This window comes from Schistocerca americana, chromosome 4, assembly GCF_021461395.2.
Source record: "Schistocerca americana isolate TAMUIC-IGC-003095 chromosome 4, iqSchAmer2.1, whole genome shotgun sequence".
In the NCBI taxonomy this organism is placed as follows: domain Eukaryota; kingdom Metazoa; phylum Arthropoda; class Insecta; order Orthoptera; family Acrididae; genus Schistocerca; species Schistocerca americana.
Window position 1 is genome coordinate 594,520,632 of NC_060122.1, and position 15,009 is coordinate 594,535,640.

Sequence of the window (15,009 nt, forward strand, 5' to 3'; positions counted from 1 at the left end):
ATCGGCTGATACATAAACTACGTGCGCGTCCAGTCTAGCGTCACCATCTGTCACTATCCACCTCTGAGACACATCTCCCACTTAACCGCCTCCAAGGCAGGATCGGTATACGGCGCTACGCCTCATTGTGTGTATATTTGTGGTGCGAACTCCCTCCAGCTACCAACCAAGGCTTCATTGCTTCCATGCCACGACACGCCGCCCCTGCTACCCGTGTCGAAGCTGGACATACCGGCTATTAGACAGGTGGTCATTACGTTCTGGTTTACCAGTATATGTATTCAGAAAGGATGAAATAGCTAATTTAAGAGTGGTCATTTAAAATCCTAATGCCCGTCGTGTGTAAAATAGTACTAGAAAAGTTAGGTGATACGACACGAAGTCTCACAGCAGCAGTCAGTAGTCAAGCACACGATGAACAACGTTTTATCAGCACCAGGGAATCTAACTACTTATTATTTTTTATAATTTTCGGTGCCGACTCTGCAGTCCAGAGGCTTTTCATCAAAGTGGCTGTGACTAGCGTAGTAAACTTATGTACGACAACAAGAAATCGATCAGCCAGTGTAGCACTTTCAAGTAGATTAAATACAAAGAGTGATATGGTTCTGGGCGAAATCAGTTCAAAGGAAGTGAGTTTAGCAAGCGAGATATTAACTTTAAATGCAAGAGAAAACGTTCACAGCCCCATAGACTTACGCCAACCCACAATTCTAAAATTCAAAAAAAATGGTTCAAATGGCTCTGAGCACTATGGGACTTAACTACTGTGGTCATCAGTCCCCTAGAACTTAGAACTACTTAAACCTAACTAACCTAAGGACATCACACACATCCATGCCCGAGGCAGGATTCGAACCTGCGACCGTAGCAGTCGCGCGGTTCCGGACTGCGCGCCTAGAACCGCTAGACCACCGCGGCCGGCTCTAAAATTCAAATTTCCAAAGCAATATACTGTTTTGATTTCTTGAAAAATTAATCTTACAATTCAGGATTGGTTAACATCTTTGAATTCATAATGGCACTGAGTGAAGTAGAGAAATAGGTGACACGATAACCAGCTTCCAAACAGTTTGTAAGAGGGACACCTATTACTCTGCCGGAAACACGCAGTTGGGTACCTAAACGCAGAATAATACAAGCAAACACTTCCAAGCTAACCCCGCCACGTGGAACTAACCTTCATCAAAGTAAATACATTAAGACAGCTTCCTTCTCGACGTCGGAACGCAGCACAAAGCATCTCTTCGACTTTACCATATCAAGTCCCGAAAAAAAATTGTCCAAGAATAATGACAAACTACTCCCAAACGAGAAGGACTACATGTCTCACAACCGCCGTGAACGAATACTATCGGTCGAGAGCAAACCAACTGCTCAAAGACGTGAGTTTGTAGCAGTGAGATTGCTAAAGACTTTGTATCAATAGACCGAAACTACGTAGAACCAATTTTCGTAGATTTTAGGTAATATAAGCATCGCATTTCACAAAATGGGAAATTGTGCTGTGTAGAAATGAAAGTGCTGAGTAAACAGGTCCCCCTCATCACGAGTCAGGAATTGCGAAAGCTGGGGACGAAGGAACCACTTTATCTCGTCCAGCACGGAGTCGGTGATAGGTGCAAGCTTGGGCAGCAGATGCGATAGGTACCGCTCTCTGATGTGTAATGCCTTCCCTCTTCCGCTAGTTAACAATCGGCTTAATCCCTCCATGGAGACGCTGTCCGGTGGGCAAGGCGTTGTTTTTTCCCACATACACGTTGTCTATTGTCTTCGATGAGCAGCATCAATGTAATGAACTGCCTGACAAAAAAAAATTAGGCCCCAAAAGAGTAGGAAGGAAACAAACTGAAATTTCACGTGTTGAGGGGGTATGTGATGTTATTTCAGTGATTAGAAAACCGACGAAATGGCTGGCTCTGAGCACTGTGGGACTCAACATCGGAGGTAATCAGTCCCCCAGAACTTAGAACTACTTAAACTTAACTAAGCTAAGGACATCACACACATCCATTCCCGAGGCAGGATTCGAACCTGCGACCGTAGTAGTCACGCGGTTCCGGACTGAAGTGCCTAGAACCACACGGCCACCGCGGCCGGCAAACCGAGGAAAATTTTTAAACAAATTTGCGGTATTATCCCACTTATCAGTGCCATGCTTAACCCCCTCTGGCCTCTATGCATCCACAGATTCGCTTGAGAACGGTGTCATAAAACAGTTCTGTACTGTCCTGAGACAAGCCGGTCCACAGCTGCTGTAACTGGCCCTTGATATCCTGGACACTGGCACTGGGACGGAGTTGATGTCCGAGCTGTTCTCGTACATGCTCTGTCAGGGACAGAACTGGGGATCTTGATGGTCACAGGAGTTCCTCAACATGATGCTGAGGGTTCTTACAGTTACGTCGAGCGCGTGGACGAACATTGTCCATACTATCGCATGAGACGATACACGCGAGGACGCAGAATATCCATGACATAATGTTACGCCATCAGAGTTGTCTCAGTCACTACCAGCCGTGACGTGAGGTAATGCCTGATGGCTCCCCGACGCTATGATGCCGCTAGTAACGTCGCTGTGCCTCTCTTAAACAGTGAAAGAATGGGACCTCTCCTCACTTCATCGCCGTGCTCGCCGGCGATACTCGTCCGGAATAGGACGGCACTGCGGTTCTTCACTGAACACAGTGTGACACAGCCAATGACAGTCCTTGCTTCCCAGTCACGACACCTCTAAGATGCGCTGTTAGTGTTGCGGTGCTACCTTTCCAACCATTGTTGTGGGATGACAAGCAGTGTTGCACGCAGCCCATTACCTGGAATGGCAGATATAAATGTGAAGTGGTTACCATGCACTTGGTGTATAATACGGGACCCTACTTTGTGGGAGTCAGTAATGGTCGGCCGGGAGCTTGATGACAAATATGCCTGACCTCACTTTCCCACGCAGTCCACCATCTGGGCACTGTCAAATGTGAATGCCTAATATGCATATTGCGCGGTTGACCAGTCAGATAAATGGAGACCGTCAATGAGCCTCTTTCAAAGTCTGTCAGGTGGTGATAACTCTGTCTCATATCAGTATGTGGCATCTCCGCATCCTTACCAGTGACCACTCAATACCTAACGCCTTCACAGCTCTTACGTATGCTATCGGGCCTCATAATAACACTACACACGAATAACACAACGCAGTCTGGTGGATGTTGTACGTATTATAGAGAATTGCAGCTCTAATCGTTTTCATATACGCTGACGTGTGCATATACAGTGTTGCAGTGACGTCCGATCATGTCTTCATGGTGTTTCACATTTTTTTCAGGTACTATATTTTGAATGTGACACGCTCATTTGCGTCGTACAGAGAAGGGTAAAAGCCATGACCCTACTATAACTTTTATTCCACAATATTTCAATTTTTGCATGAAGATATGGTATGTCACAAAATACTTTCAACGACATTAATTACTGATTTATTGACTACAGCAAGTCATCTTTCGAGATAAATGTAACCTGTTTAGTTGAAAGACCTTTTCGAAATTGAAACTGTTTGCTTACTGTGTTTTTCTGCACTCAGTGGTTACAAAGTCTACAGTACATGACTCTCTAATTTTTTTTCTGAAAATATTGGCAAATATAAGAAGGGACGGTGATTCTTTGCTAATGCTATCTTCACTAATCTTATTTTTCTGAAGTGGTTTGACAACAGTATATGTAAGTCTGTCTGAGAAAGCAGCATTTTGAAGAACTTCTTTGCAAAACTAAGATAGTATATAACAAATTTCACCTGAATAACATTTTATTGTTTTACCACTTATGTATTACAACAAACTGAGCATTTTTCTTTTTTACGATTCAGCCCTTCTTTTGGAGATATGAGATGTAGTTTCATTTCATAAAACTTGTTTTTGAATGCGTCTTTTAGAAGCTTCAGAGGAAGTGTTACGACGTAAATAATACGACAGTGACAGACAGTGAAATGGGATACGCAATCAGATGTTTGCGGTACGTTCCTGTGGGACCAAACTGCTGAAGTCATTGGTCCCTAGGCTTACACATTACTTAATCTAACTTAAACTAGCTTACGCTAAGGACAACACACACACCCATGCCCGAGGGAGGACTCGAAACGCTGACGGGGGGAGCCGTGCGAACCGTGGCAAGAAGGCTCAGATCGCGCGGCTACCCCGCGCTGCAGATGTTTAAAATTTCGAGAACGGGATCATGAGAAATATCATGTCATGAAATGGAAAACTAGGACACCACAAAGCGACGACACACATCAGAGTGAATGCAGGGATCCTACTCTAAAAACTGAGACGACAGTCTACATCTATATCCAGGAAGTCACCTTGTGGTGTGTGGTGGAGGGCACTTTGTGCACCACTGTCACTTCCCCGCTTTCCTGCTCCAGTCGCAAATGGTTTGTGGGAAGAACCATTGCCAGTAAGCCTACATGTGGGCTGTAATCTCACGGTCTTTTCGTGAAATATACTTAGAACAAACCGACACATTTTTTACTCTTCTAGGAATCTACGCTCTCGAAACATTAACGGTAAAACCACAATAGGCTGATAAGCCACCTAAATGAAATTCAAATAAATTCTTCTCGGCCATCTCTGAGTCCTCGTCTCGCTGATCGTTCCCTAGGCTACCTCCTCCGCCGTTTTGTTGATATTGCTCCATTCTGAATTTTCCATTGCATCTTCTTCATTACTGCAGGACTCAGTTTGCAACCTCAATAAATGATCAGTCGCCCCTGGATAACCAATACCTAATAGTTTTCCTGCAGAAACCTAGAATTTTCGGTCTTCCAAGTCGGAAAGTACCTTGGCGGCAACTGAAGTGTAGCAAGGGAATACCCACACTGTTTCGCGTTGCGGCATTTAACACTGTGGTCTGCAGGTATCTTAGCCTCATCCGTATCACATTTTCTTGTGTAAACTGGTGAGAACTCCTACAAGTGTTTATCTGAACTCCTGGGTTGTCAAGAAAGCTGGAACCCGAGAACAGATCCGCTTGTTTGCAAAGGGAGTGCCCGTGAGCTTTGAGGGCGTTTGGCGCTCGGCAGTGGCTCTCTGGTGTCAGTCGTTAAACTGGACAGCCCTTTCAGAGCGAAACAAACATTTCAGTTAAACAGTACCTGTCGGACTTTCGGGGGAAGTCTCACTACATCTATGTGTGGAGTAAGAGGAATTCTCTTATTCTGAGCACTTTGCAGTGAATTATTACGCTGTGCAAGATCGAAACTTATTTATGAAGACGTTAGATGATCCAAAAGATGAATTCAAACTTTTTATTCAGCGAAAACAATTGGTAAACGTGTTTAATACAGTAACGAAAATTTTCAGCCAGGTCAGTATTTGCAAGAGATATAGCTAGTTAATATGGCTTCACGAAGATTGCACATTTCATGAATTCTCGGACCATTTTAATCCTACACTTGAAGAACGTTTACAGGACCTGTTAGAAAGCATTATGATTAAAATAATAAAAAAGTAATATTCGTAGGAACCAAAAATCCTCATCATTAATGCAGGATCCATATTTTTGTTGGAAGCAACTAGGCCTTTCTCTTGACAGTGCTACGGTCCATGCCGCTGCCATGCATCACGTATGAATACACCTGAGCAGTCCTTGTCACTCACTGTGCTAGAATCGTAGCCAATCGATAACGTCATTCATGCTTTGATTAACATTTAGGTCATTAATCTCATATTAAAAGGTGCGGACAGGAAAGAATCAGGTTTCCAGTGCAATTGTTTCATTTAGTTTGCTTGAAACACGACAAGTTCGTATGGTACAGTGTGTTTCTGAAGTGGGAATCACCTGTCAATGGCAGGCACCTGAGGCGTTACATATCTGCCCACAGCTCGTGGTCGTGCAGTAGCGTTCTCGCTTCCCACGCCCGGGTTCCCGGGTTCGATTCCCGGCGGGGTCAGGGATTTTCTCTGCCTCGTGATGGCTGGGTGTTGTGTGATGTCCTTAGGTTAGTTAGGTTTAAGTAGTTCTAAGTTCTAGGGGACTGGTGACCATAGATGTTAAGTCCCATAGTGCTCAGAACCATTTGAACCGTTACATATCTCTTCGATGTTGACAAATAGGCAACCCAGGCACCATTTGTTACAAGAGAAAAGACCTATACAATGGAGTATTTACCCAAAATGATTTCTCGATTTTATTACCCTATTGCTTTACAATAGGAACATTACCCAGGATATCAGACCATGCAACATGCTTAACTCCAGTTCGTTTTCCACCTAGAATATATTTTCGTCAGTAACAATGAGGGTTAGCACTTATCGTCAAAACGACCTTTTCTTGTACTGCTTGTTGCATGATGCTTCCTAACACGGAGACTTGCTTCAAGTTCAAAGTTAAAGATTACTATGCAGTTTCAGGATTGCAGTTCCCGTTTACTGTATGAGCGGGTATGGTCTCCCTGACGTCATCTTGTATGGTAACGTGTTTCGTGAAAAACGTTTCAAGAAAGCAACCCTCTGGACGCTAGCTTCGTTAAAAATAATTTAGATCCGCTGTTGTACATTAATTAGTTACACGTTCCATGCAACTTCTAAACTGCTGTCTTATCGAAATGACGTGCAACTTGTCAATTTACGACAATTGTATAGATGATTAGTTTCAGTAGAAACCTGCAGCGTGTGCCAGAAGAAAGGTCCCACTTGAATATAGCGATGATTCTATTGTAAAACATTTTGAATCACAGCAGCAAAACTTATGCTCACTGCCATTTCACGCACAGTTCATGTTCTGAAAATGATGTGCTGTAGGTGGCCATCACTGTTACGTTGACATTCAGACAATCTGCGATGTAAACCGTTCACGGTACGTTCAAGCCTCTGTATAGGATTGTTTCTGATTTCTGCATAAATGGTGTCTTTCAGTTCCACGATTGTCTGTAGACTTCTAGCGTATACCTTGCATCTGAGGAACCTCCAAAGGAAGTAATCACAGACCGATAAGTTGGGAGATCTGGGGGGGGGGGGGGGGCATTCCTAGAAATGACGTGCTTACCAAACACTCTCCGCACGGCTGTCACTGAAATTTGAAAACAACGAGCCGTAGCACCATCCTGCTGAAATCGTGACAGCATACCGCTATGATGTGACTGCGGTTGCTCTCCATGTTAATCCTCAAAAACGAAAGGACCGATGATACCAATTCAAGAGACAGCACGCTATACAGTGCCTTTGTGACTGTGTAAGGGGCGTTGACGGAGTTCGTGAGAATTACTCTCGCATCAGTAACGGTACGTTTATTTGTTGGCATAACTACTGAGATGAAAATGTGCCTCGTCAATCAACTATAATAAATTTAAGAAGCCCTCTTTGTCCCTAATTTTAATCAACTGTTCAACGTACAGAGTAATTCGCTTTTCATAATCATTTTCATTTAACTATTGCACAACCTATATCTTATGGACATTCACACTATACATCTACATCTACATGATTACTCTGTAATTCACATTTAAGTGCTTAGCAGAGAGCTCATCGAACCACAATCATACTATCTCCCTACCATTCCACTCCCGAACAGTGCGCGGGAAAAACGAACAGCTAAGCCTTTCTGTTCGAGCTCTGATTTCTCTCATTTTATTTTGATGATCATTCCTACCTATATAGGTTGGGCTCAACAAAATATTTTCGCATTCGGAAGAGAAAGTTGATGACTGAAATTTCGTTAATAGATCTCGCCGCGACGAAAAACGTCTTTGCTTTAATGACTTCCATCCCAACTCGCGTATCATATCTGCGACACTCTCTCCCCTATTACGTGATAATACAAAACGAGCTGCCCTTTTTTGCACCCTTTCGATGTACTCCGTCAATCCCACCTGGTAAGGATCCCACACCGCGCAGCAATATTCTAACCGAGGACGAACGAGTGTAGTGTAAGCTGTCTCTTTAGTGGACTTGTTGCATCTTCTAAGTGTCCTGTCAATGAAACTCAACCTTTGGCTCGCCTTCCCCACAATATTATCTATGTGGTCTTCCCTACTGAAGTTGTTCGTAATTTTAACACCCAGGTACTTAGTTGAATTGACAGCCTTGAGAATTGTACTATTTCTTTTGGAACTCATGTGTATCACCTCACACTTTTCGTTATTTAGCGTCAACTGCCACCTGCCACACCATACAGCAATCTTTTCTATATCGCTTTGCAACTGATACTGGTCTTCGGATGACCTTACTAGACGGTAAATGACAGCATCGTCTGCGAACAACCTAAGAGAACTGCTCAGATTGTCACCCATGTCATTTATATAGATCAGGAACAGCAGAGGTCCCAGGACGCTCCCCTGGGGAACACCTGATATCACTTCAGTTTTACTCGATGATTTGCCGTCTATTACTACGAACTGCGAATCCAGTCGCACACCTGAGACGATACCCCATAGGCCCACAGCTTGATTAGAAGTCGTTTGTGAGGAACGGTGTCAAAAGCTTTCCGGAAATCTACAAATACGGAATCAAATTGAGATCCCCTGTCGATAGCGGCCATTACTTCGTGCGAATAAAGAGCTAGCTGCGTTGCACAAGAATGATGTTTTCTGAAACCATGCTGATTACGTATGAATAGATCGTTCCCTTCGAGGCGATTCATAATGTTTGAATACAGTATATGCTCCAAAACCTTACTGCAAACCGACGTCAATGATATAGGTCTGTAATTAGATGGATTACTCCTACTACCCTTCTTAAACAATGGTGCGACCTGCGCGATTTTCCAATCTGCAGGTACAGATCTATCGGTGAACGAGCAGTTGTATATGATTGCTAAGTAGGGAGCTATTGTATCAGCGTAATCTGAAAGCAACCTAATCGGTATACAATCTGGACCTGAAGACTTGACCGTATCAAGCGATTTGAGTTGCTTCGCAACCCCTAAGGATCTACTTCTAAGAAACTAATGCTAGCGGCTGTTCGTGTTTCAAATTCTGGAATATTCCATTCGTCTTCCCTGGTGAAGGAATTTCGGAAAACTGCGTTCAATAACTCCGCTTTAGTGGCACAGTCGTCGGTAACAGTACCATCGGCACTGCGCAGCGAAGGTAATTGACTGCGTCTTGCCGCTTGTGTACTTTACATACGACCAGAATTTCTTCAGATTTTCTACCAAATTTCGAGACAATGTTTCGTTGTGAAACCTATTAAAGGCATCTCGCATTGAAGTCCGTGCCAAATTTCGCGCGTCTGTAAATTTTAGCCAATCTTCGGGATTTCGCGTTCTCCTGAACTTCGCATGCTTTTTCCGTTGCCTCTGCAACAGCGTTCGGACCTGTTTTGTGCACCATGGGGGATCAGTCCCATCTCTTACCAATTTATGAGGTATGAATCTCTCAATTGCTGTTGCTACTATATCTTTGGGGAGCCACATCTCGTCTACATTTGCATAGTCAGTTCGGAAGGAATGGAGATCACTAATCCCTGTATCAGTCATGATGCTCTCTATTAGCTCTGGATTGTTTGTGGCTAAGAGGTCAAGAGTGTTTTCGCAACCATTTACAATTCGCGTGGGTCCGTGGACTAACTGCTCGAAATAATTTTCGGAGAAAGCATTTAGGACAATCTCGGAAGATGTTTTCTGCCTACCACCGGTTTTGCACAAGTATTTTTGCCAACATATCGAGGGAAGATTGAAGTCCCCACCAACTATAACCGTATGAGTGGGGTATTTATTTGTTACGAGACTCAAATTGTCTCTGAACTGTTCAGCAACTAACTCATCGGAGTCTGGGGGTTGGTAGAAGGAGCCAATTATTAACTTAGTTCGGGTGTTAAGTATAACCTCCATCCACAGCAATTCGCACGGAGTATCTACTTCGACTTCACTACAAGATAAACCACTACTGACAGACACAAACACTCCACTACCAATTCTGCCGAATCTATCTTTCCTGAACACCGTCTGAGACTTTGTAAAAATTTCCGCAGAACTTATTTCAGGCTTTAGCCAGCTTTCTGTACCTATAACGATTTCAGCTTCTGTGCTTTCTATTAGCGCTTGAAGCTCAGGGACTTTCCCAGCACAACGACAACAATTTACAACTACAATTCCGACTGTTCCTTGATCCAAGCACATCCTGTATTTGCCATGCACCCTTTGAGATTGCAGCCCACCCCGTACTTTCCCGAGGCCTTCTAACCTAAAAAACCGCCCAGTCCACGCCACATGCCTCCGCTACCCGTGTAGCCGCCAGCTGAGTGTAGTGAATTCCTGACCTAATCAGCGGAACCCGAAACCCCACCACCCTATGGCGCAAGTCAAGGAATCTGCAGCCAACACGGTCGCAAAACCGCCTGAGCCTCTGATTCAGGCCCTCCACCCGGCTCTGCACCAAAGGCCCGCAGTCGGTTCAGTAGACGATGCTGCAGATGGTGAGCTCAGTCTTCATCTCGTAAGCAAGACCGCCAGCCTTCACCAAATCAGATAGCTGCTGGAATCCAGAGAGAATTTCCTCAGATCCAAAGCGACACACGTCATTAGTGCCGACATGTGCCACCACCTGCAGCTGGCTGAACCCTGTGCTCTTCATGGCATCCGGAAGGACCCTTTCCACATCAGGAATGACTCCACCCGAAATGCACACGGAGTGCACACTGGATTTCTTCCCATCCTTAGCCGCCATATCCCTAAGGGGCCCCATTACGTGCCTGACATTGGAGCTCCCAACTACCAATAAGCCCACCCTCTGCGATTGTCCAGACCTTGAAGGCTGAGAATCATCCTCTGAAACAGGGCAGGCTGCTGCATCTGGCTCAGCCAGAGACAGCACCTGAAACCTGTTTGTCAGACGCACTGGGGAGGCTTTCTGATCAGCCTCCAGGGACGTCTTTCGTCGCCTGCCACGCCTTGGACGACCTCCCAATCAACCACAGGCGATGGCTCAGCCCCACTGCGGGCAGCAACCGGGGCAACCACAGCGGCAGACCGATCTGGGGACAGACGGGACGAGGTTGACATCCCCGTGATACCCAAGTCCGGGTTCCCACAGTGGTGCCCATTGGCAATAGCCTCAAGCTGCACGACCGAAGTCAGCGCCGCCTACAGCTGTGAGCGAAGGGATGCCAACTCAGCCCTCATCTGAACACAGCAATCACAGTCCCTGTCCATTCTAATCGCTGTTGAACAACAGGTACTGAAACACGAGTCCGTAACTAGATGACGCAAGGGAAACACGCAAAGAATGTTTGAACTAACGTGTACAAATGCCTAAGGACTGCGCTACATTCTGGCTGAATTTACGATTACAGTAATTAAAACTCGAAATTACACCTCCTATACGAAACTATGTAACAAATAAGTGGGCTAGGAGTATACGACTTGCTGCTGGCAGCTGCTTATCCAACGGCGGCAGGAAGCACACTGGCTGTGACCAACCGACACTGGCCGTTCAAAACAAAAACAGAAGACAAACGACTACGCGAATTTATTTCAGGTACTAAAGCGCGATGCTACAACTCTCAAATACTATAATACGCCCGAAATTTATGAATTAAACAATGCAAGTACCCAAAAACACGCAAAGAAATTAAGAATTAAACTATGTAAGAAGTAAGTGAGCTAGAAGTATAAGACTTGCTGCTGGCAGCTGCTTATCCAACGGCGGTGGGGAGCTCACTGAAACATTTGTTTCATAGAACGCTTTGGACTGTTGGTTACAACATTTCGCATTTGGTGGCCAGGCGACACAGGCTGTGTAGAACTTCCAAACGACACAGGCTGTGTCGCCTGGCCACCAAGAGCTGTTGCTGGATGATTTGATTCACGGATCCAGTTATATGGCTCCTTCCGTGTCTAGCCATTTTACGACTATGGCCTGAAGATAGCATCAATGTAATGCCGAAACTGGTAGCACATAGAAATTCATAAAATAAAATAAATTTCTACAATACATACGGCTGTTGGTAAATTATTGCATCAAGAGCTTCAGTTTCGGTTGACAGAAACCCTACGTAGTGTGTACCATACATAACAGACAACGAGGAGAACCACTGCACTGAAAAGATTTATAGCAGTGGAAGCAGAAGTATTATTTCTTCGCAACTAAAATTACTAACAGACGTTAGTGTGGTTACAACTTGTCCAATAACAGCCAATTCGAAACCTCATACTAAAATATGTTTACATACGTAATTTTATGTTGACAAAAAACGCAACCATGCTAGCATACAGCCCGTGAACACCGGACTGCCCGCCTATGTCATTCATTAATTCATAAACGTTTTCCTTCTTTTGGACAGAGACACTTTTATTGTGATCCTTCTGTCATATGTTACTCTCGGCTTGATGCTATTCAACAAATGTCTTCTAAATTTGTTGCGTTTTGATGATTCACAAGAACTCAAGAAAGTCATCAACCAAATACATCAAACATTTGCTGCAAGAGCAGTACTTCAGCATTCCTATATGCCCCGCAAGCAGCAGTAAAGATTACTTGCTTCCTTACCATTTAAACTACTCGTCATGGAGGAGGCAAGCTATTGTAATTCGCGATATAACAGTAGACGAATGTTGTCAGAAAGCCTGTGGTGCAACCGCTACGGCTATTCAGTACTAAGGAACTCGTCAAGCTGATAGATTAGATCCGGTATGCGCTCCCCATCGAGTTCGTGCTCTGACGAGCGTGGACTGGCCATGGTGCCTCTTCCTCAGGTAACAGCTTGTTTCGTCATTAGCTACGCTCTCGTTCTTCAGTGTAGGCCGCTAGCACTTTGAAGCTGTTGATGCAGATCACTCTGGCAAGCCGCCAAATCCTTCATCGGTTATGCTTGTCGCACAGTCTACATCTACATCTACTCGTACATAAATACCCCACAAGCCACTATACAGTTCATGGCGTAAGATACTTTGTACAGTTACTAATCTCCGTTTTTCTGTTCCACTCGCAAATGGTGCGAAAGAAAAATCAGAGCTAGGAAGGCCCTGCTGGTCCTGTTTTGGACTGTCATGGTCGAGCAGTTTTGTGTGACGGGTGGCATGGAATTAAACCGACTGCTTAGTGTCAGTTGGTAGACCGAAGATTGGTTTGTTCCTGTTAATGGTATTGGCAGGTGACGTTTTATGAATCATGATCTACATCTCAGTGGGAAATAGCAGGCGAAATTGGTTGTGTTAACAGTATAATCTTTAAAGGGGCACTCTGCCACCAACTAGCATAGCCTCGCAGTCACTAACGTCAGAGCTGTAAATTTATTAAAGTACACGTAGATTTCAAGCTGTAGTATTAAAAGAAGTAAATATACTCTAAAATATTGATCCTAAATCATATGAAAACAGAAAAGTTAAAGTAAATTTATTGCACCAAAATGTTAGAGGATTAAATAATCAATTAACTGCAGCCCAAAAATAGTACAAATGCAATATTTACTTCCGAATATCATTTGGCCCTGAAACAGATATGATGGATATTGATGGATATAACTTTGCATCCAGTTACTGTAGGTAAGGTATGGAGAAATAAAGAGTTGCCACATAGTTTGATATCCACAGATACTCCAGTGGTCATCACTTTTAAGTTTGCGTTTCAGAAGTAGAATGATGGTAATAGTTACTCCCCCTGTAAAACAAATTAATGCAGCATTACGCATCTTAACTTCCAAACAAAATGAGATACAACTAACCGGAGATTTTTATTTACATTCAATAGAGGATACCTATTCTAGTAGACTAAGTGGCTCTAATAACATTTCATATATTCTAATTCCCCTCACACAACTTGCATCAGTTATGGGAACCAGCTGTAAGGATACTTATAATATTTTTATTTGTGCATTGAGAGTGTTAAGCAGTAGTGTAACTCATATAGTTAATGAAAGGTTAAATTTGATTTAAGGGTGCATAACATAAAAAAGTGAACTGGAAAACTGCAAGACTAATAAACAAGACAAAAAAGGATTGGAGAAATCGAAAAAGCATTTTCGAAATACACTCTGGAAAGAGATATACAATATACCCAATGTTAAAAAATATGTTATGTATTAAGTAACATAATAATGATTTACTCTGAAAATTACTGTCCTAAGAATACTGAAGCAGATCAAATATTCCTGAAAAGTTGATTATAAATGGAAGCAGAATGTTGTGCAACATTAAGAGAGTGCTACTTAGTATCAATCAACATAGATGATATCAGAGTTAATTCACACTATAAATTATTCTGTAACATTATAAACAATGTCATCAAAATATCAGAACAAGAAGCTTCTCCAGAAACCGTGTAAGATCTGTTTCGAATATATTAAAAAGGAAAAAGAGATCAGTAAACTGAACAAAGGTAATCCCAAAATTATCTGTTAGTATTGGATAATGGAGGTCAAAACTTTTCCTTAGTAGATAGCCTGAAGCATACAAAAACAAGTTGGATAAAATTAAACAGCATCCTGTATCTCCAAAAGAAGGGTAGAATCTTATGTTGTCTTAAAAAGCAAGTGACAGCTGATTATGGTGAATAACTAGCAAAATGTTATTCAGATAAGCTCCATTATATATCGAGTTAGTCCCATATTAATATCTTCATAGTGATAAAAACTTAAACATACTGTTGCCAGACCTCTTCACAAAAACAGGATGTATAATATTGGAAAAGAATTACCATCTCATCTAATCACCGCCAATACTTTCAAAATAATTAGAAGAAAATGTACACTGGGTTTGTAAACACAGAAGACAGAGAAACACGCTTAGTAGGCAAACAGTTTTGTTATCAAAAAGGGTTGTCAACTAAACAGATTTTATTTATCTTGACAGATGACATACTGTATTAAATAAGTAATTAGTATCATTGAGAATAATTTGTGACCTACCATGATACCCTCGTGCAAAAATTTAAATGTTATGAAATAAAAGGCCAGTAGGTTAATGGCTTTCACCTTCTCTGCATCGCAAATCAGAGTATTTCAGTTCCATGTCGATCACATAGCAACAGGCACTCAGAATTTTAAATAATGAGAAACAATGTACCACAGGACTCTGTCGTGGCTC

General features: G+C 43.1%; 1 protein-coding gene across 1 annotated transcript in view; it reads left to right on the top strand.

Annotated features, from left to right (window-relative positions):
* Positions 1-15,009, top strand: part of LOC124613639 (putative serine protease K12H4.7) — a 74,837-nt gene that overhangs the window by 37,589 nt on the left and 22,239 nt on the right. The window lies entirely within an intron of this gene.